Genomic DNA, 23,168 nt, shown 5'->3' with positions numbered 1-23,168 from the left:
ACCAAGCTATTGTGTGTTCATCTATTTGTGTCAATGTCCAGGTTTTTATAGCTTTAAAATAGGCTTTTTAATTTGCTGCCCAGTAACACCATTGAAAGTTAGGTGGAGCCATGACACCTTCTGATTTAGATTGTTATAGGGTCGGCCTTTGGATGCGTGGATATTTAAAATTCTAAATAAATGATGAGACTGAATTAGTCATGTGGTGCCACTTGGAGCATCTCATAAATGACAAAAACAAGAAGTTAATCAAAATACTGTATACTTTTTCAATTTAAGTCAAAAAAATTTAAACCACAGAAACATAAAAGACTATAAACTGAATAAAATGATGTGTATAAAACTTTCCTAAAACATTTCAATCATGCGTAGGGAGGTGGAAGAGACAAACAGCTCTGCTCAAGAAGAGTTGAGTCATGAACTTCATCTGTAGGTGTTTCTTGTTTCTTTAGTGAGAGGACAGATTTCTCTTCTGGGAGTAAACCATTTGCATAATTCCATTTTGTTGATTTATGTAGTAGAGTTAGAGAGCTTAAACGTTTATCAGGAATCAAGAGTTGATGACCTATAATAACATACCAGCCAGCCACCTTCAGTAATTTGTCAGAAGGACTGGCAGAATAATCTAATCGATTGAAGCAAAGATTTCACAAATAAGTATAAGTCACAAATGTTCAGGATACACCACAGGCAATTTTTCTGTAAAACAATTTTTTTAATTACCTTAAGAACAAGAGTAGGTTATACCTTAAAGTAATGTTTTTGCTTCTGACTTGATTATATCACTAACCACTTCAGAAGAAATTAATGGACCTAAAAGACAAACCACTAACCAGTTCAGAAGAAACAGATGGATCTAAAGTATTTTCTTGTCCTATGTCTGTACACAAATTGCATATAACTATTTGTTCTAAGAGTGTCTGTTGCTTTGGGAGGTATAAGGTATCAATACCTACAGTATATTAGATAATAGCCACATAAATGTCTGGTCACATTGTATATAAAGTGATCACAGTGTATGACTGGCAAAACACTTGTTTGACTTTCTGTCAGCTAAGATAATAACTTTCTGTTTTTCCCATGTAGCAACACCGAGTTGAGAAGCGAAGTTACTTAAAGTATTCTACTGATCTTTCACAATTTCAACAGCCTGTAAGCACGTTTACATTTTAGGATTCAAAACCTTCTAGTATTTAGAGAATATAAGCAAGTTCAACAGACAGTGGCACGGCTAACAGTTAACACATTTTGCCACGTCAGTAGAAGGCAGTGCACTTCATAGTTATATTTTTATTGTCAACACAACCAAAACAATAAAATATTGTGTCAAGCTTTAATCAAAAATCATTAACTCTGGGAAAAATCAGTACGCATCATAAATAGGTTGTGCAAGTCACATGAGACTCAGTTTATGAATTGAAGACAGGACTTTCGACCAATGACTGAAGGTGTGAGGTGGATCTTCAGTTCAAAAAGACAGTTCCATGTGACTTGTTTATGATGTGGGCTGATTTTGTGGGAAGCATTTATTTAACAATATTTAGCAAAAAATGCACATTTTGCATCTTGTGAGCAAATGACTGGTTAATTGACATGTGGGTTATGTGACACGACTAATATTTTTTTTTCATGGATTTTTTTATATCACTTGTCATTGTGCAGAATTTGTCACCATCATAACTTTTTTTATCTTTATTCATTTTAAAAACAGAGCACTAAAAAATCTTTTCATCTTCACTACAAAACACATGAGGTAAGTAACATATATAAAAATATTAGTTTTGGGCGGCGTATTCCTTTTAGTTTGGAAACGTATGAAAAAAGTGCATCTTAAATTGGAAGCAATAGGGTAATCTTTTCAGGCCTCCTTTTTTGCAGAGGTTGATATAGTCATGACATATGAGTACATAGAATGCTACAGGGTTTATTTTTATTGTGTTTTTCTCTATAGATAAGCATTTAATAAAGTATCTATCTATCTATCTATCTATCTATCTATCTATCTATCTATCTATCTATCTATCTATCTATCTATCTATTTGCCATGTGCTTTTATTCTGGGTTAGCTATAAAGTCTGTTCGTTCCAAAACCACCCAATCAGCTGCAGCCATTTAATTCCTTAAGCGTAGTCTAATCTACTAGTTTTTGTTTTATAAATGACTAAAAGCACCTACTCTCAAGTACCTGTTGCCTGTTAATTATTTAAGATATTGACCATCACCTTGAATATTTGGTAGACCATCTTCTGTGTTTCAAAGTATTTTCTTAAGTAAATATTCTTAATCAAGTTAATTTAAGAAAGTTTAGCAATGGAACTAAAACATCAAAGAATACCATAAAATTGCTGACAAGCCTTTAGAGATCACAATATCCATTTTCTCCATATGTTCTTAAAATATGCGACCAGGATCAGTTATAACTACTCTACTTTGTCTTTGTCCATTGGTTTCCACTTCATTCATTATTACTACAAAAGGCATTTTTAAAGACCACGCCTTACATTATATCACTAAATCATTACCAATGTCAGTTATTATTTAATTATATGTGATCTAACCTCTGAGCGACAGCTTCTCTTGACCAGTGTCCCCATGAGCCAATGTACCCACTTGGGAACAGTCATCACAGATTTCATAAACTTCCTTTACACATCCTCTAGTCAGGCTGAAAAGTGATCTCCTTTCATCACTCCTCATACCTCACGCCCTCAGGGCTTGGAATGCAACTCTGTCATTCCTGCAATGCCAACATCATCGGAGATGCCGTCTGAGTGCATTATGTCGAGCTCCCCATATGTAATGTCACAATCTCTATTGGAATGGGATTTAGATTATTGGTGGCTACTGTCCCATGCCAAGCACAGCTGGGTTAGACTGTTTTCTATAAACATCTGTCAAGGAAAAGTTCAACTTTACTTTTATATGAAATATGGTTTTGTGATATTCTGTTTACTTCTGTAAAATTAATTTTAATTAATTTTGATCAGTATAATAGTACAGACCTCCACACACTCTTTCCTGAAGGCTTGCTAAGGTAATCAAATTTTGTTTGCATCATTTCTTAACTCAGTGAGTGCTTTCTGATTTAATCCATGTAGTCACACTTGCCTTGCTTCTGAGGCTGAAAACGGGCCGTGATGTGTGATAAATATTTGCAAAATAATTTGAATACCAAACAATGATCTCTACTGCTATGGTTATAATCAGCATTTATTGCAAGTATTCAGCCATCATCTAGCCATTTTATTTGCCCAATGTACCCATTAAAGAAGCACAGAGGGCTGGAGCCTATTCTGGAAGCATCAGCCACAAGACAGAAGCACCAGACCATCACCAACTATGCATAAACCCAGCCAGGAAATTTTCCACCCTTAATTCAATGGTATTTTTTAAATACAAAATAGGTCCAATTTCAGTAAGGAAAACATGCAAGTTTTTCTTGGTCTTCTTTCCAAAACAGTACACCTTCAGGCAGCTATGAAAAATGTAGGGCACTGCTAGTCGATCCTTGAAAAGAGAGCAGAAATGGTTTGTGTGTATATAATACGTTAAAGTCTGTTGAGGTGTGAATTGAGGACTATAAAATGGATGGATGGGGAGACAGCCTTCCAGGACTGTATAGTTCCACAATGCACTAAGTGACAGCATTCCTAGGCCGGTGCACCCATGCACACACCCACAGGGCATACTGGAAACTGTAGTCCAGCTTGGCAGCCCTAATGGGTCCCACATTTGCCACCAGGGGAGATGCAGAGAATGGGTACTCCTGCTTTGAGGGGGTCCCCACCTGATCTGGAAGTGCTTTGTTCATGCAGTGTCATGGCACCAGTAGTATACCCAGGTCCGTCTAAAAGGGGCTTCCTCATCTCACTCGAGAAGTCAGAGTTAGGAGAAGGAGGATAACATTTGCTGGAGGAGATTTGGGAGAAGGGAAGGGAGAAAAGGAAGAAAGGACTGGTGTATTGTGGCTTGTCTTTGTCTTTAAAATAAAAAGTTAAAATAAAAGGTTATTTGAACCCATGACTGATGTTTTTGCAGTTGTGTTGAAAGTATGGTGTCCCTCTGCAATATATGTGTTAATATACATTGTGACAGATGACCTGGGGCTCTTACCTGGCTGGGACGCCTGTATAATGGAAGGACAGAGAGAGAGAAAGCATATACAGGACATTATACAATATAATATAATACAATTTATTTTTAATAATAATAATAATAATTCATTACATTTATATAGCGCTTTTCTCAGTACTCAAAGCGCTATCCACACAGGGAGGAACTGGGAAGCGAACCCACAATCTTCTTACTGCAAAGCAGCAGCACTACCACTGCGCCACCTGTGAGGACTTTTTTTGTATAGCCCAAAATCACACAAGAAGTGCCACAATGGGCTTTAACAGGGTCTGCCTCTTGACAGCCCCCCTAGCCTTGACTCTCTAAGAAGACAAAAAAAAACTCCCAAAAATAAAACCCTTTTAGGGAAAAAAATGGAAGAAACCTTGGGAAAGGCAGTTCAAAAAGAGACCCCATTCCAGTTCAGTTGGGCGTGCAGTGGGTGTCATTAAGAAGGTGGTCAATACAGTACAATACACAAAACAGAACAAATCCTCAATACAGTATACAAATAAAAATTTTACGAGTACGGACCAGAATTTTACAGTAGATGATATCAGTTAATATGATTTGGATTTATTTAGAGTCCTGGAGACCTCAGCCATCAAGCTGCCTCCCCCATTTGGCCATTCCACAGCTGAAACAGAGCTGGGCCAGCCAATCTGATGAAAGGACCCCTCTACCCCACAATTCCTGCGATCCTCCATCAGGGATGACTTTACTTTAGGCAGGCAAAACAACTTGGCAGGTGGGCCATGGCACCAAGTGCCACATTTGAGTACTGAGAAGAGAAACAGAATAAATGAGGGTTAGTAACAAATTATAACTATCATGTTACTTATGTTTTAGTGGTTGTGACTAACAACAGAGATGCAGTCTGTACAGTTAATCAGCAGCTCTAGTCAGGGTGTTCTAAACTGAAGTAGTGGGTCTTCAGCCGGGATTTAAAAGCTGAGACCGAAAGGGCATCTCTTATAGTAGCAGGGAGACCATTCCACAGTTTAGGGGCCCTGTAACTAAAAACTCAACCTCCCACTGTTATTTTATTAATCCTTGGAATCATAAGCAGACCAGCATCTTGAGACCTTAATGTGCGCTCTGGTTTGTAAGTCATGATAAGTTCAGATAAGTAAGCCGGACCTTGGCCATTTAATGCTTTATATGTTAAAAGGAGGATTTTGAAAACTGCCCTAAACTTAACCGGGAGCCATTGTAAGGATTTAAGAACTGGATTCATGTGTTCGTACTTTCTTGTTCTTGTAATACTTCTTGCAGCAGCATTTTGGATTAACTGGAGGTTGTATAAGGAACAGTTTGAACATCTAGTGAACACAGCATTGCAGTAGTCAAACCTACTAGAAATAAACGCATGAATTAATTTCTCAGAATCCTATTTATTTAGAAAGCGCCTTAATTTCCCAACTTTTGAAGATGGAAGAAACATGATTTGGACAACTTTGTAATATGTACTTTAAATAACATGCTAGAGTCAAAGATAACTCCTAGATTGTGGGCTGATTCAGTGAAATGAATGGGGATTCCAACTGAGTTAAATGATGACAAAATATTGTTGTGATCAGCGTCATTCCCTCCAACAAATTAACATCTCTGTTTTATCTGTGTTTAAAGACAAGAAGTTCTCATCCAGAGCACTAGATGGCAGCTCCCCGCCTGGGTTGCAGCAGTGCCTCGGACTCCTACAGGGCTCTGTGGGGGTTGGAGTTTAGCGCAGCCCTGTTGGGTTTCATGGATGCCACCAGGGGGAGATGCAGGGACTGCGGAGCCCTACTTCACCAGGATTCCTTCTCACCTGGAAGTGTTTCCGGACCACAATAACAGGCCAGCAGAAATACTCCTGGGTCCAGCATAAAAAACACCTGCTGCCTTCATTCTGGAAGCTAGAGTCAGAAGGAAGGAGACGAAGCTTGCCGGGAGGAGTGAAAGTGGACTGAGCAATGAGAGAGAAAGAAAGTACTGTGGACAGTATTATTTGTGCTTGTAATTGTGCTGTATGAGTGGGAAACAAAAAGGAAGCATTTCCCACAAAAAAATAAAAAACTTGTTTTACTGAACTTAAGTCCATGTCTGTCTGTGTTGGGTTTGGGGAGCCGGTGCCCCCCCTGGTGGACACAACATATATTGAAATACTATAAATACACTACCCAAACCACACTTTAGTTATGATTTTAAACATCTCCTTGGTTCAAGGTACTCACAGTTTATTGTAACAATGCTTAAAATACAGCCTAAACAAGTCCTAACTTCATCAGGATCTGCCAGCTATGTACACAAAAATAACAAGCAGTCAACGGGCAGTAAAGGAGCTTCTTGCAGCTCCTGCTTTGTTGATTATTTGTAAGTTGTAGAGTCATAAATTACATGTGCCTGTGGCTCACAGCAGAAGTGAATTTTCTGGGATTTGTTCCAATCTTCAATTTTCTCTCTCTCTCTGTTTTGGGTCACCTGATGAGAAGTCATATTAAACTCTGAATGGACTTCACTAGGCGAGACTCTCATTTGTCCATTTGTTGTAACCATTCTGGCCAATACCTCTTTCTCTGAGCTTCTCATACTTCCCTGTAATAAAGCAGATTAAGGTTTGAGGCCTCTGGAGTTCCTCCTTACCCACAGAGCCTCCCTGCACACCCTTATCATGCCTCATGTGCAGACAGAGCAAATCGTGACAATATATGTATGTGTGTAGTATTTATGTGATGTCGTAGAATATGCAAAAACTGAAATGGTGGAAGTAAGCATGATGGTGTAGTGATTAACATTGTAGCCTAATAACTCCAGAGCCCTGAGTTTGAAGACCAGTCTGGTCACTTACTGTGTGGAGACCTGAAGTTTAGGTCAATCACCATGACATAAATTAGCGTGGGGGAGACTGTGAGTGCCCCATAAACAGATAGACCAGGTCAGCAATGGGTCTGTGCAAACATGGGCCTGAAAACTGCACTCCCACCGTCAGGACTGCTACATGAGGTCATAGGGATGTTGCCTCAACTTAAAGTACCCGTCAGTGCTAATCTGAAAAAAAAAATGTCACTGCAAACTATGTTTTTCCAATCCTGCATTGTTCAGTGTTTATGTTCCATCATTACTGCCACCTCACTTCCTTATTTTCTCAGTGACAAGATTGGAATTGATTTGTGTCGCCAGCCACGGTACCCTATCCATGATAAGATATAACAAACTGAGCATTCTCATATGCTGATGTTTGGCAGCATATTTAGTAGATTAGCTTTCCCATAGCTCTTCCATTTCTCTGAACAAACTGGTGCCATCATTTGTTCTCCCTTTTCATTAATGTTCTTTTTCCTACCACAGCACATCCAATGCCTGAAGATTTTTGGGTGTTGGTCCAATTTCCATTCTCCCATGACAGTGCCGCATGTGAAAACCCAGGCAGGACTGTGGTCTGTGATTCCCCCATATTTTGCATTATATGTACAAACCCAATTATATTTTTAGTCTTGAACATTTTTCTTTGAATTTCACTTACGTGAATGATCTACTGGTTTTCACCTACCTGGAATAAACTGCATTGTCTCATATTATTCTGTAACTGAATGAGCATTCCATTACATGGGAAGGGCAGGTGGTCCACATAAGTTGGCCTGTAAGAGTTTTTAACTTAGGGTCATAATCCTAATTATTCTCATAATAAAATATATGAAACTACAAAGAAATAGATAGCAACAAGGGAATTTAAAAACCTACTGAAGCACATTTAGCCTGAGTTGTCACAAACACACATCTTTTTGAGATATACTTGCTTGGTTTTGTGATATAGAAGTGGAATTTGATACTTATGCAGATTATTTACTCCTTTGGTTTCAGCTTTCAAATCCCGACTAAAGACTCACTACTTCAGTGTAGCATATCCTGACTAGAGCTGCTGATTAACTGTACAGACTGCATTTTTGTTGTTAATAATTAGCAATAAATCATAAGTAATATGATAGTTATAATTTGTTACTAACCCTCACCTATTCTGTTCCTCTTCTTGGTGCTCAAATGTGGCACTTGATGCCACAACCCACCTGCCAAGTTGTTCTGCCTCTCTGATGGAGGATAACAGGAATTGTTGTGTAGAGGGGTCCTTTCATCGGATTGGCTGGCCCAGCACTGTCTCAGCTGTGGAATGACCAATAGGGGGAGGCAGCTTGATGGCTGAGTTCTCCATGACTCAATGCAATGCTGTGTTCACTGGATGTTCAAACTGTTCTTTATACAGCCTCCAGTTACTCCAAAATGCTGCTGCAAGAATTATTAAAAGAACAAGAAAATACGAACACATAACTCCAGTTCTTAAATCCTTACCATGGCTCCTGGTTAAGTTTAGGGCAGATTTCAAAATCCTCCTTTTAACATATAAAGCATTTAATGGCCAAGGTCCGCCTTGATTCTCTGAACTTATCATGACTTACAAACCAGAATGCGCATTAAGATCTCAAGATGCCGGTCTGCTTATGATTCCAAGAATTAATAAAATAACAGTGGGAGGTCGAGCTTTTAGTTACAGGGTCCCTAAATTGTGTAATGGTCTGCCTGCTACTATAAGAGATGCCTGTTCGGTCTCAGCTTTTAAATCCCGGCCGAGACTCACTGCTTCAGTTTAGCATACCCTGACTAGAGCTGCTGATTAACTATACAGACTGCATCTCTGTTGTTAGTCATAAGCACTAAAACATAAGTAACATGATAGTTATAATTTGTTACTAACCCTCACCTATTATGTTTCTCTTCTTGGTACTCAAATATGGCACATGGTACCACGGCCCACCTGCCAAGTTGTCTAAGGTAAAGTCAACCCTGATGGAGGATCGCAGGAATGGTGGGGTAGAGGGGTCATTTCATCGGATTGGCTGGCCCAGCACTGTCTCAACTGTGGAATGACCAAATGGGGGAGGCAGCTTGATGGCTGAGGTCTCCATGACTCTAAACAAATCCAAATCATATATAGATGTGATATCATCTACTGTTGAATTCTGCTCTGTACTTGTAATATTACTATTGTACTGTCGTATTGTATTGAGGATTACTTGTGTTCTGTTCTGTGTATTGTACTGGATTTACCCCCGTCTTTTTGACACCCACTGCACTCTCATCCTACCTGGAAAGGGGTCTCTCTTTGATTTACCTTTCTGAAGGTTTCTTCCATTTTTTTCCCTAAAAGGGTTTTTGTTGGGAGTTTTTTAGAGAGTCAAGGCTGTGGGGCTGTCAAAAGGCAGGGCCAGTTAAAGCCCATTGCGGCACTACTTGTGTGATTTTGGGCTATACAAAAAAAATTTTCATTATATTACGTTGTATTAATTTTTTTAGTTTAAGGGGAAAGCTTTTCAAATCTTTTAAATCATAGTTTATTTGTTTATTTCCAGTACTGCTTATTTCAATACAAGGTCAAGGGAGAAATGAGGATCTACCCATAAGTCACTGGGAGCTAGACAGGAACCACCCCTGGAGGAGACACCCATCCATTGCAGGCCAAACATATTCATGCAGGGACAATTCAGGGTCACAACTCAACTTACACCATTTATTTTTGGATTATAGAAGGTATGTATATTACACTGAGAAAGCATACTCAGTTTTTGGGAGAATATGTAAACTCCACACTGCGGCTCTGAATAGACTTAATGAAACAGAAATTATCAGTTAGCATTGGTGGAAGGTATGTGGTGCAGCTGCCAACTCTGCCTCATCATACTTGCATGTCAAGTTACTTTCCATGTGGAGTATGAACGTTGCTCTTATGTTCACATTCGTTTTCTACAGGTATTTCAGTTTTCTTCCACTTTTGGGATTTTACATGAATTGGTAATGTCAATTGGGACGATGTAATGAGTGCGTGTAAGTTTGACTATCTGCCTGTGGAGCCAATAAAATTATAGAGATGGACCGATCACTGTCAAATAGTGAACATCACAGGCAAACATATTTGTATTCACATATTCTCACTTTAGAACAGTCTCCCAAACCCAAAGGGTACCATATTTTAAGTAACCTTCAGTCTGCCATCTCCAGTTGAGATACTGCTGACATGTGGCATCTATGAACAGGCTGCTTGAGCAGTAAAAGGTCATTTCAGCTTTTGACTTTGAAATCATTCAGCCAAGCTGGCTTGAAGCAAGGCCATCAATTGATTTGTGATTGGCTGTAGACTTGCAGTTGTATTGTTCAAATTTATTGTAATCATAAATTTACTCTTTTACTTTGATAGAATGGATATTTGTTTTCCACAGCGGAAATGAAACATCTGGAGTTGTGACAGAATTCCAGTCGAGCCTTCCCCTCAGTTTTATTCATTGTTGTTACGTCCATTAGGCTTCCTTACCTAGTAAAACTCTCTTCAGAAAATAAAACAAGCAGATTTTAAGGAGGTAAGGTAAGGAGGCAGCAATCAGCCACAGGGCAGGCATGTCTTTGAAATGTAAAGAAAAAAAATTGCCCATGCATGATGAGAACGTGCAAACTCCAGAATCCAAGTAAATACAGTATGAGAAAGAATATATACTTTTCATTTTAGAAATGCATTAAATGACTACAATATGTGGACATATAATACAGAAATTAACATTCTAAATAAAAGAAATTGAGCACCATCACTCAGCCAAGTCTCAATCACAAATAACCAATTCAAGCCTTGATTATTACAAGTTGTCTGAAGAAGGGGCCTTAGTTGCCTCAAAAGCTTGCATGTTGTAATCTGTTCAGTTAGCCAATAAAAGGTGGCATTCTGCTTGACTTCAAACTGCAAGCCTTTAGCAGTGAAGAAGTCATACAATCTTTGCTAGCCATCTAGCATTAACAAGAGCCATCCTGACTGACACACGTCCACTGACCACCAGAAATACACAGATCAGTAGGTGAAGGTAAAGTGGATCCACTCCATATCTATGAAAATGAGGTAGCCGATGGTAGGAAAGCTGAAAGATGAACTTGGAAACAACACATACAGGTGAAGAAACTGCCAGGACCCAATCTACATCCATGGATGAAAGAGCGAAGAGGGCCATAAAAGAATAAAAGGTAAGACCTACACTTTGCTGCTGTGCCTCCAGTTCTCCTGTCGTCTGCAATGTTTATGACAGTGAAGAACACAGGGTATGTGGAGTAGGCTAGGTGGTAAAAACAATAAAAAATGGTAAGTTTTCCTGACATTCAGATTATATTTACACAGATCTCCAGTGGATGACTGGATGTCAAGGAGGACTTGGCAATCATAGACCAGCAGAGGTGAGACGCTATCCACAAAAAAAAACATACATAAAGCAAATACAAACCACCCATGAATAAACCAGGAAAACAGCAGGAGTTATGCCACATTAACCAGCGCCATCTTGCAATGTCCACTTCATAGGCAGATAGCATTAGAGGACATTATCTTGATGTCACAGTTGAGTTGTGGAACTAATTTCAGTATGTTTTTACTTTCTCGTATGTGACGTATAGTGAAAATATTGTAATCCTCCGAAAATTTAATGTTGAGATTTTGATAAATCTCGACGTTTTAAACCTCCCTGACTTTCTCGTATACAAAGTATAGGGAAAGCATTGGAATCCTTGAAAAATTCAATTTCGAGATTTTGATGAATCTTGATGTTTTAGACCTCCCTGAGTCTGAAAATACCATTTTTGGAATTATGTCTGAGTGTCTGTGTGTGTGTGTGTGTGTGTGTATAAACATGATAACATGAGTACACTTTCACTTAGGTCAACCAAATTTTGCATACAAGTATTAGGTACAAAACGTAGATTTCTATTACCTTTTGAGCTATTTCCACTAACTAGAAGTGGTACTTTTCTATTCATGCAGTTGCAGAGTCTGATTTATTCAACTTTACCTTTATAATAATTGTTTTCATATATTATTTATTTGATTTGATTTGTTGTTGATGGTTCAAGCGCATGCAGAAGGAACTCCGAGTCCAGCTCAGGGTGGCGAAGGAGCAGTACAGGAGAAAGCTGGAGCAGAAGTTGCAGAATAATAGCATGAAGGAAGTGTGGGATGGGATGAAGATCATCACTGGCTGCAGCTCGAAACGGGGTGCCACCATCGAGAGAGATGTGGAGAGAGCAAACCAGATGAACAGCTTCTTTAACAGGTTTGACCACCCTAACCCACTCTCATCTCGGAGTACTGCAACCTCCACTCATCCTTCTGCTGATACCAGCATAGGAGAAAGTTTCCCCCAACCCACAATTACAGCAGCCCAGGTAAGCAGAGAGCTGAGGAGACTTCGTGCCAGCAAAGCAGTGGGTCCAGATGGAGTATCGCCACAACTGCTGAAGGTCTGTGCATCGGAGCTGGGGAGTCCTCTACAGTGCATCTTCAACCTGAGCCTGGAACAGGGGAGAGTCCAGAGGCTTTGGAAAACATCTTGCATCACCCCAGTCCCAAAGGTATCACATCCTAGTGAGCTGAACAACTTCCGGCCTGTCACTCTGACATCACATGTGATGAAGACCATGGAGCGGCTGCTGCTTCACCACCTGAGGCCACAGGTCTGCCACGCCCTTGACCCTCTGCAGTTCGCATACCAGGAGAAGGTGGGAGCGGAGGATGCCATCATCTACATGCTACACCGATCCATCTCCCACTTGGACAGAGGCAGTGGTGCTGTAAGAATTATGTTTCTGGACTTCTCTAGCACCTTCAACACCACCCAACCTATGCTCCTTAGGGACAAGCTGACAGAGATGGGAGTAGATTCATATCTGGTGGCATGGATCATGAACTATCTTACAGACAGACCTCAGTATGTACGTCTCGGGAACTGCAGGTCTGACATTGTGGTCAGCAACACAGGAGCGCCGCAGGGAACTGTACTTTCTCCAGTCCTGCTCAGCCTATATACATCGGACTTCCAATACAACTCGGAGTCCTGCCACGTGCAAAAGTTCGCTGACGACACTGCTATCATGGGCTGCATCAGGTGTGAGCAGGAGGAGAAGTATAGGAACCTAATCAAGGACTTTGTTAAATGGTGCGACTCAAACCACCTACAACTGAACACCAGCACAACCAAGGAGCTGGCAGTGGATTTTAGGAGCACCAGGCCCCTCATGGACCCCGTGATCATCAGAGGTGACTGTGTGCAGAGGGTACAGACCTATAAATACCTGGGAGTGCAGCTGGATAATAAATTGGACTGGACTGCCAATGCTAATACTCTGTGCAAGAAAGGACAGAGCCAACTATACTTCCTTAGAAGGCTGGCGTCCTTCAACATCTGCAATAAGATGCTGCAGATGTTCTATCAGACAGTTGTGGCGAGCGCCCTCTTCTACGCGGTGGTGTGCTGGGGAGGCAGCATAAAGAAGAGGGACGCCTCACACCTGGACAAACTGGTGAGGAAGGCAGGCTCTATTGTAGGCATGGAGCTGGACAGTTTGACATCTGTGGTGCTGAGCAGGCTCCTGTCAATCATGGAGAATCCAATGCATCCACTGAACAGGATCATCTCCAGACAGAGGAGCAGCTTCAGCGACAGACTGCTGTCACCGTCCTGCTCCACTGACAGACTGAGGAGATCGTTCCTCCATCACACTATGTGACTCTTCAATTCCACCCGAGGGGGGTAAACGTTCACATTATACTGATCTTAATACAGTAGTACATCACCCAGTAAGAGTTCAATATATTGTGTAGAGTGTTAGGGACCGTTACTTTTAAAAGTAACTTAGTTGCATAACATGTTATACTATAAAATATAATGCATTATTGCAAAGAGTGTTATTTTTGCTTTATTTTTCTTCTTTTGTATAAAAATCTGCTTATTTCACTGTCAGCATTTATTTTTAAAAATAAATAAGAACCTCCATGAAACTGATTATAAACACAATCAAATTTGATCATTTTTTAAAATATGCTTAATCCTTTGAGTTCTGTGAAGTACTGGACTTTTTCCATCCCCAATGCGAGCCCCTAAAATTCTCAACATGAACACTAGCCACTATGCCACCTGATCAAGCAGTTTCAGTATATTGTCACTCTTGCATGCCAGAGTACTGATCAGCTTAGCAGAGCTAAGCAGTTCAACTCCCTGGCGAGAGGGGGCACCGTCTCTAATGGGTACTTCTGTTTTTTCCACCAGAGCCCAGAAAACGCAGCTAGGGAGGGCAACCATGTCCGACAGTAAGGTTAGAAGAAAGTCCCACCCATTTCGGTTTCAGGGACGTAAACCCTGGGAAGGTGGCGTTGTCATAAAGATAAGCTATGATGAGAGATTATATGTCACATACTGTAAGAGGTTTCTGTTACAACCATTTCAGTTCCTTTCAAGCCTGTGTTCATATTTCTTTTTTCCTTTATTTTCAGTTAAGAAGTAAACAGGGTTACTGAGATGGTATCCCAAATTTTCACGCTGTCTCACCTACTTCCTGGCCACTGGTCACAATATCTACATCAAACAGCTGGATGAAGACTAAACGGACACTTTATTTATAGCTTTCTGTTCATGGACTGAATGCAGTGCTTCCAAACTGGGGGATGATGTTTAGCTTAGCACATGCAGTACTAATTGTACAATTGTAATTTGTTCAGTTCTTGTCACGTGATTACATGCTATGCACATTCTTAACCTCTTCCTCACTACTGTCACAAGCATGCACAACATAACCTAATAAACTCAAAACAACACATTCATATCATTGATGCCTGAGGCCAAGGATATTTTGAATAAACATTTGAGCTAATCATAAGTATCCATTATAGTTTAAAGCTTGAGCCTGAAACAAAAGCAAAAAAAACATTTAAAAGAATATCCTATTATTTTCTGACCCTCTAATTCATGGACGTAGAGCGCTTTTGCCTATCATAGCAGTCGAACACCAGTCGACTATAGTGTACACTCCTGTAGTGGTCCAAGATAAAGGTGGCAGGAGCCCACCTAGACAAAATGTGCAAACTACTGGATGAGAAATACAGCTGATCTCTGATGAAGCAGTGCCACCCTATTTTAATGGAGTATAATAAGGATAGCAAGAAAATGAATTCATAAGCCTCAATCATCAATTTAGTTAGGTGCTTTGTTTGAGACATGAATTATAGCAAGCGTGCTGGTTAGCTGGTTGCTTCCTTTATATTTTGTAATTGGCAGCTGGTTAAGGAAAAAGTCACAATTTTAACAAAAGGGTGAACAAAAATGAAAAATCAGAGTAAATAGACTGAGTGCAATGAAGCATCTATCTGAAATTTCATAGCAAATAAAACTCACACTACTGGTAATTTCCGAGATTGCGGACAAAGAGCTCGAGCAATTCAATTTACAGCAGGAACTGGCCTCCAATGAGCAAGGCACTTTTAAAAGAAAAGCTGCTGCCACTGTGGCACTCCGGGAGAAAAGGATCCTTACTTATGCTGTAAGCACGGTGATTGAAAATTTTCATTACATAAAGCCAGGGATGTGGTGAGAAAAGAAATAAAAGGAAAATAAAAATGTGCATGACGGCGTAACGTTTAGGTTGCTTCCACAACTCATTTTGTGCAGCAACAGATACTTAACGGGAAAAAAAAGAAAGAAAAACAAGAAAGTGTGCAATAAACGCGTCTCACATTTTCACTACACTGTAGAAGTTAAACTGTAAAGCCACATGAACAAAGGCAGAGAATTATTTAAAACAAAAAAATGTTTCAGGCCTAAATGCAAGTAATTTTAGCCTGATGGTTCAATTTAATGGCAAAAAAATCATTATAATTTATGCTTGGTCCAATGAATTATTATATTTTGCTAACGTTCTGCATAAATGGTCTCCAAGTGTATGTGTGAAAAGTACTGGCTCTGGATTTCCTAGAAGGTCAGTAAGGATGATACACCAAGTAGAAGAAAACAAGCACACTTCCCAAGAAATCAAACCCCCTTGACATCTGGATTTTGGTGTTCTGGATGGAACTCTACATGTTTAAGTATCACTCACTCATTATAATTATATTATTGTACACTCTTACCATATTATTCTGCTGTATTGCAAGTAGTGGAAAAGGGAAAATGATGTCCTGTATTAATGTAATTTATAGAAAACTACACATATGCCCTCTGCCAATTTAAAGACAATATTTTGGGTTCACTCAGGGTTTGTTGGATGTCCCCCTAATGTTAGGAGTGTTTTAGCAGTATTTATGGTCAGATGCACCTGCTAACAACATCTGCTTTTAGTCACCTTTTACGTGACACGACAGGAACCTTGATCACATTCTAATGCCAGGTTACAAGACAATTCAAAAGCGGTTCAGCTCCTGAATACGATGACCCCTCAGTCCGTACCCTTTATAATAATATTGAATAAACTCAGCCTCTGTAAATCCTTTGACCATATTGTTTTGAGTTGGGGGCATCAAATGCAAGGCATGCAGACTGGATCAGGCTCTCGGGCCTTTTTAAAGTGGTCTGCTTCATCATCATTCAAAGCATTCAGCAATAATCGCTAGTTTTCTCTGAGGTCCTGTTTATACCTGGCATTAGCATATGTTCCTGTTAAGTAAAATAGTCTGTAAATAAACAGTAGTTGTGATTCAACGTTACCAATAAATTTAAGACGGACGTCATTTATTACAACAAGTCTGATGGAGTCTGCAACATGCACTGTCCAGTGCTTTGTGACAAGACTGCCTAATCTAACAGAGCAGTGTCTTAAATACGTTAGGCTCATTTGCAATACCCAGTCAAGAAGCAATTCAGTTTACACCAATCAACAAGTAGATAATTCGTATATTCTTTTAACACACCTCTGTCTTAATATTATCTAAAGGTTAATAGTTAAACAAATAGAAAACAGGAAGATACCTGGATAACCTCAAGTAAATCTACACGTGTGTGTGTGTCTGTGTGACCTGTGGCACAGATCAGTGTCTAATCCAGAGAAGTTTATTATCTTTGGCCCAATACTGCTGGGATAGTTTCTGACTTACTGGAACTCTGAATTTAAAGTAAGATAGTTTCAGAAAACTGTTGGAATGATAATAATCATGGACTTTTTTCAAAGCTCTTCCTTCACTGTGGATGAATCATTGGTTAAGCAGGTGTTACTATATCAAGCCTGATCCAGTTTTTTAAGCATTTATGAAAAATCTAAATAAATATGGACATATGCAGAAGTACCGTCATTTCTGTAGATGATTCATGATTTCTGAAATATGTAAACTAATTTTTCATGTAGCTACAATTCCACAAATCCTTAAAAACACCAGTGATTGCTTTTACACAAATTTGGCTAAATAAAAGTTACTGAATGCAAATAATTCATTATACAATTTCAGTAAAGAAGATCAGTTTTTCATTTATTCTAAATATGGAATAAACAAGGCATGGCTTCCATTTCCTGGCACTGACCGTGCATGCATTTGTAATTCTCTGAATTTTGCTGCAAGGTGAGATTGCTTATGATTTAGTTAATGCAATTATCTCTGGGAGGAAAGGATTTGTGTTCTAAACATGCTCAATGTTTATGTATAAAAAGAAGATTTAGGCTTAGTATCTCCTCACGTGAAATGAAAGAAGGTTTGGAAAAAAAAAATCCTGGTTTGCAGAAATATTGGGAAAGGACTTGAACTGGAGCTGCCTTGGCCCAAAAGACACCAACAATTTCAACTAAATAACAGAAGTGTGTAATATTTGATGTTTGATCACACCAAGATATCCTGTTATGTATGCATTCATTCATAAAAATAAAAATTCATAAAAAAGACAAAAAGTTCATTTTCAGATCATTTTATAATATTGGGTAATGTTTAATATAAAAATAATCATGTTGCTGAAATAACAAAGTATTTAAAAACTTTATAAAGTGTGTAAAATCTTTAAATGGTATAAGATGAGAAAATAAGCTTTAAAAATAAGGCAAGTTGTAAGTAAGTGAGTAAGTGAGATAGATAGATAGATAGATAGATAGATAGATAGATAGATAGATAGATAGATAGATAGATAGATAGATAGATAGATAGATAGATAGATAGATAGATAGATAGATAGATAGATAGATATGCAGTCATCTTTCCCTTTATCCTGACTAGTCTCCCAGTTCCTGCCACTGAAAAACATCCCCACAGCATGATGCTGCCACCACCATGCTTCACTGTAGGGATGGTGCCAGGTTTCCTCCAAACATGACGCCTGGCATTCACACCAAAGAGTTCAATCTTTGTCTCATCAGACCAGAGAATTTTCTTTCTCATGGTCTGAGAGTCCTTCAGGTGCCTTTTGGCAAACTTCAGGCGGGCTGCCAAGTGCCTTTTACTAAGGAGTGGCTTCCGTCTGGCCACTCTAGCATACAGGCCTGATTGGTGGATTGCTAAAGAGATGGTTGTCCTTCTGGAAGGTTCTCCTCTCTTCACAGAGGACCTCTGGAGCTCTGACAGAGTGACCATCGGGTTCTTGGTCACCTCCCTGACTAAGGCCCTTCTCCCCCGATCGCTCAGTTTAGATGGCCAGCCAGCTCTAAGAAGAGTCCTGGTGGTTTCGATCTTCTTCCACTTATGGATGATGGAGGCCACTGTGCTCATTGGGACCTTCAAAGCAGCAGAAATTTTTCTGTAACCTTCCCCAGATTTGTACCTCGAGACAATCCTGTCTCTGAGGTCTACAGACAATTCCTTTGACTTCATGCTTGGTTTGTGTTCTGACATAAACGCTAATATTTAACATTATACAAAGTTATTGTCTGTTTTTTACCTGCATTATTATCAATCTTTAATTTAATATTGTTTATTGTATCAGTATGCTGCTGCTGGAGAATGTGAATTTCCCCTTGGGATTAATAAAGTATCTCTATCTATCTCTCTTTCTATCTATCTATCTATCTATCTATCTATCTATCTCTCTATCTATCTATCTATCTATCTATCTATCTATCTATCTATCTATCTGTCTATCTATCTATCTATCTATCTATCTTTCCCAGCTAGGGGGAGAGTGTGGTGGATGGAAAATGGGGATAAAGCCTTTCTCCAGTGTGCTGGGTGACAGCAATCCTGGGGCCGGTCTACCCATTTACATTCCTGTAGGGCATACTGGGAGCTGTAGTCCTACTGCAAAATCCTGCTGGACTCCATGGGCGATACCTCCTAGTGGCCATACTATCTATCTATCTATCTATCTATCTATCTATCTATCTATCTATCTATCTATCTATCTATCTATCTATCTATCTATCTATCTATCTATCTAAATGCACCTTATGTGGAAGGCCAAACTAATGGTGAGTCACTGCAGGTAACGTAGATATGAAAGTCACTTTATAAAATAATCATAATGAAAAGTAAAGCAGTGGACAAAAAAAAGTGAAAACCAGGAAATCAATGTATAGTGCCCTTATAGAGCCTCTGAACCTTTGCCTATATGAATGTAAGTGAATTAACTAGAGTTATTAATTAAAGGATTTTCCAAGCCTTTTCATTATATCACATTATCCTTTTAGTGTACCTGGGCGCTCCGGTTTCCTCCCACAGTCCAAAGACATGCAGGTTAGCGATTCTAAATTGGCCCTAGTGTGTGCTTGGTGTGTGGGTGTATTTGTGTGTGTCCTGCGGTGGGTTGGCACCCTGCCCGGGATTGGTTCCTGCCTTGTGCCCTGTGTTGGCTGGGATTGGCTCCAACAGACCCCCGTGACCCTGTGTTCGCATTCAGCGGGTTGGAAAATGGATGGATGGATGGATGTACCTGAGCCTATCCCAATTCATTTAGACATCAAGTAGGAACTAACCCTGGAAAGGATACCAATCCGCTGCAGGGCACATTCATGTATACATCCAACCTCATCCAGATTTGGACAATTTAATGTTGCCAGTTTTCCTAATATACTCCTTTGGGATATGCCAATAAACCACATTACCCAGAGATGATTCAGAAAAAAATAAATCTACAAATACCAAAGAGACAGTCTAGTTGGGGTCTTAAGCCCAGTGATCTAGATTTGTGAGACCGCAGTGTTCACCCACCATGGCACTCATTATTAAAATTATGCAAGAGTAAATTCAACACCCATTTTGTAAAACATTTTCTTACTGAGGAAAGTGGTGTAGAATGCTCAGAAAAAAGAACAAATAGGGAATACAGCAGGAAAAGATTTTCACTTGACAAACTTTCTAAATCAATGACGAGAACAAGTATTCAAAGGACATCTTCTTGTAAATGTTATGTTCTTGAAAAACTTCCTTTCATTCAAATTTTCAGGCACTTTTCAGAATGAGATATTTATAAATATTTTATTCCATTTATATGCAGTATTTGGAGACTGTTCAAGTAATCCATGCCAACCGCTCTATTAGTTCAAATTGTCTGACTGTTTCAAATCTATATTCCATAATCTCCTAGAATGCAAGGATAAGGCCAGACAAGCAAAAAGTGGTAGATAAAAAAAAATGCAAAACAGTACGAGAGTGGTAAGTATGGAGCAGCGTCCAGTTTCCAGGGCTGTATAATCATCTTGTCATTTACAAATCATCATAGATATTTCTTCCTCTCCATTTTGTATCAAGTTCCTGAAACTTCCAATAACTTACAGTAGGTAATTGTTGGGGTGGAAATATGACTTGTTTCTGTTTTCTTTACATCTTTGCCCTGCTGATAGTCACAGAAAACTAGAGCTTATGAAAATAAAGAGGAAGATGATAGAACATGATTTCATCCTTAATGATAGTACGTACCTGACACAAATTTCCAAGTGGCAGTCTAAAGATCTGACAATTTCACAGTATAAAGCATTTTAGCTCTTTGCAAGAAAGATCCAGCAGGATCACTAAAATTACTTCTTTATTTCCTAGTGCTTACAAGGAGTATAAACACATGCAGCCAGTCACAGAAAGTGCAGGAGAACTGAAACACTAGGGAGGTTGAAGGAAAGGAAATGTGATATCTGGTCATAAATGAGGAGAAAACACCAACATGGCACCCCCAATTGCTTAAATCCCTGAGACAACACTATACTCCAGTACCTCTGAAGGCCTGCTTCTGAAAAATGTTCTTGTTGACTGTTGCTGATTTGGTAACTTGGGAAGTCAGTTCTCTTTAAGTTTGGCAACCAATCGGTAAAAGAAAAATCTGTGTCCACTTCTACACTCAACCAGAACTGCTAGGGGAGAATCCTACTAGAAAAGCTTAAGAAGTCCCCACAGATGGCATCAATCACCACAACAACATGTAAAACACAGACAATATCCCCCTGACTACTGTGCCCTAAACTATGTTATATATAAACGTATATGCGTGGAACTGTGTGTGTCTGTTCAGCCTGGAAGTGAGAGGTGGAGTCGGGGTAAGGGCTCCACCTCCAAGGAAACAGAAAACTCGCTTAGCCTCTAATAACATAAGCGAGGCTAGCACGTCTGCAAAACGAAACCTCTGAAGAAAGACAAAGTCGCTTAGTCACTAACATTGGCAAAATGGTATCCTTTTTACTTTTCCTCCCACTGCTAATGCACAAGCAAGGCGAGCATGTCGGCAAAATGAAATCTCCTTGAGAGATGCCCAAAGCAGTTCCTTTCAATTACCTGACATCTTTACATTTCAATTTTTTTCTGACAATTTCAATAGTCTCTAGGACCTCGGGCTATGGTCTCTTGAAATGTTTCTATACTGCATCTCATCTTTCTTCACTTATTTGCTCGTGGCCTGGTGTTTATACTGTTGAGAACATAGATTCAAATCCTGTTCTAATCAGTGTGTCCTCATGGCCCAGAGGTACTTGCTATTAGAACATGAATCCCTGTAATGTTACGCTCCACTAGCAACTGAGAACTGGAGGAATCAGCCAAGCACACACTTCACAGGGCAAATTATTAGGAACACTCTGTATTCACTCAAAACAACCTCAGTTCTTCATGGCATGGATTTTACAAGATGTTGGAAACATTCTTGTGAGATCCTGGTCCATGTTGACAAGAATACATCAAACAGTTTCTTTAGATTTGTCAGCTGTGAATCTTCCATTCTACCATATCCCAAAAGTGTTCTATTGAATTCAGATCCCGTGACTGGGAAGGCCAATGAAGAACACCAAACTCATTGTCATGTTAATGAAACCAGTTTGAGACAGCTTTTGCTTTGTTATCATGCTCAAAGTAGCCATTAAAAGATGGGCACATTGTGGCTATGAAGGTATTCACATGATCAAAAACAACTTTCCAATAGGTTATGGTATTTAAGCAATTATTGATTAATATTAACAGGCCCAAAATGTGCCAAGAAAACATTCCCCACACCATTACACCATCACCACTAGCCTGGAATGTTGACTCAAGGTCGGTTGGGTGCAAGGGTCCATGTTGTTGGCACCAAGTTCTGACCTTAGCATCTGTGTGCCTCAGCAGAAACCGAGTTTCATCTGTCCATGTTTTTTCAGTTTTCAGCTGTCCAGTTTTGGTGAGCCTGTGCCCACTGAACCTCAGCTTTCTGTTCTTGCTTTCTGTTTTTGCAGCTCGTCCGGCTCAAGATTAACTATATTGTGCATTCTGAGATGCTTTTCTGGTTGCCACAGTAGTAGAGAATGTTTATCTGAGTTACCATAGTCTTTCTGTCAGCTTGAACCAGTCTGGCCATTCTCCTCTGACCTCTCATCAGCAAAATGTTTCTGTCCTCAGAACTGATGTTCTGCTCACTAGATGTTCTTTTTTTATTTTCACGCCATTCTCAGTAAACTCTAAAGACTACTCAGGCCCCTTCTTCAGGCAAGATGTAATGTAATGAAGAAGGGGCCTGTGTTGCCTCGAAAGCTTGCGTATTGTAATCTTTTTAGTTAGCCATTAAAAGTGTCATTTTGCTTGACTTCTCACTACAGAGGATTTAGGAAATTCATCTGAGATACTATCCCTCGAACCCTCCAAGACAACTTTCAATTTTCCTGTTAGTTTTTCAGGTTTCTCCTGCATACAGTAGGGTTTGAGCATACATTGGACCCATAGATCTACAGTGTAACTTAATGTCTGTCTGCAGAGCTGATGACTTCCAAATATTCCAAAGTCTATTAAAGGCATGAATTACTACTCTAATTCTAGTGGAAATCACCTTTTCTACATTATGGTATATTTAGGTGCCCAAATATATGAAGTCTTTCAC

Source organism: Erpetoichthys calabaricus, chromosome 16, assembly GCF_900747795.2.
Source record: "Erpetoichthys calabaricus chromosome 16, fErpCal1.3, whole genome shotgun sequence".
Classification (NCBI taxonomy): Eukaryota; Metazoa; Chordata; class Cladistia; order Polypteriformes; family Polypteridae; genus Erpetoichthys; species Erpetoichthys calabaricus.
Note: the sequence above shows the minus strand (reverse complement) of the source record.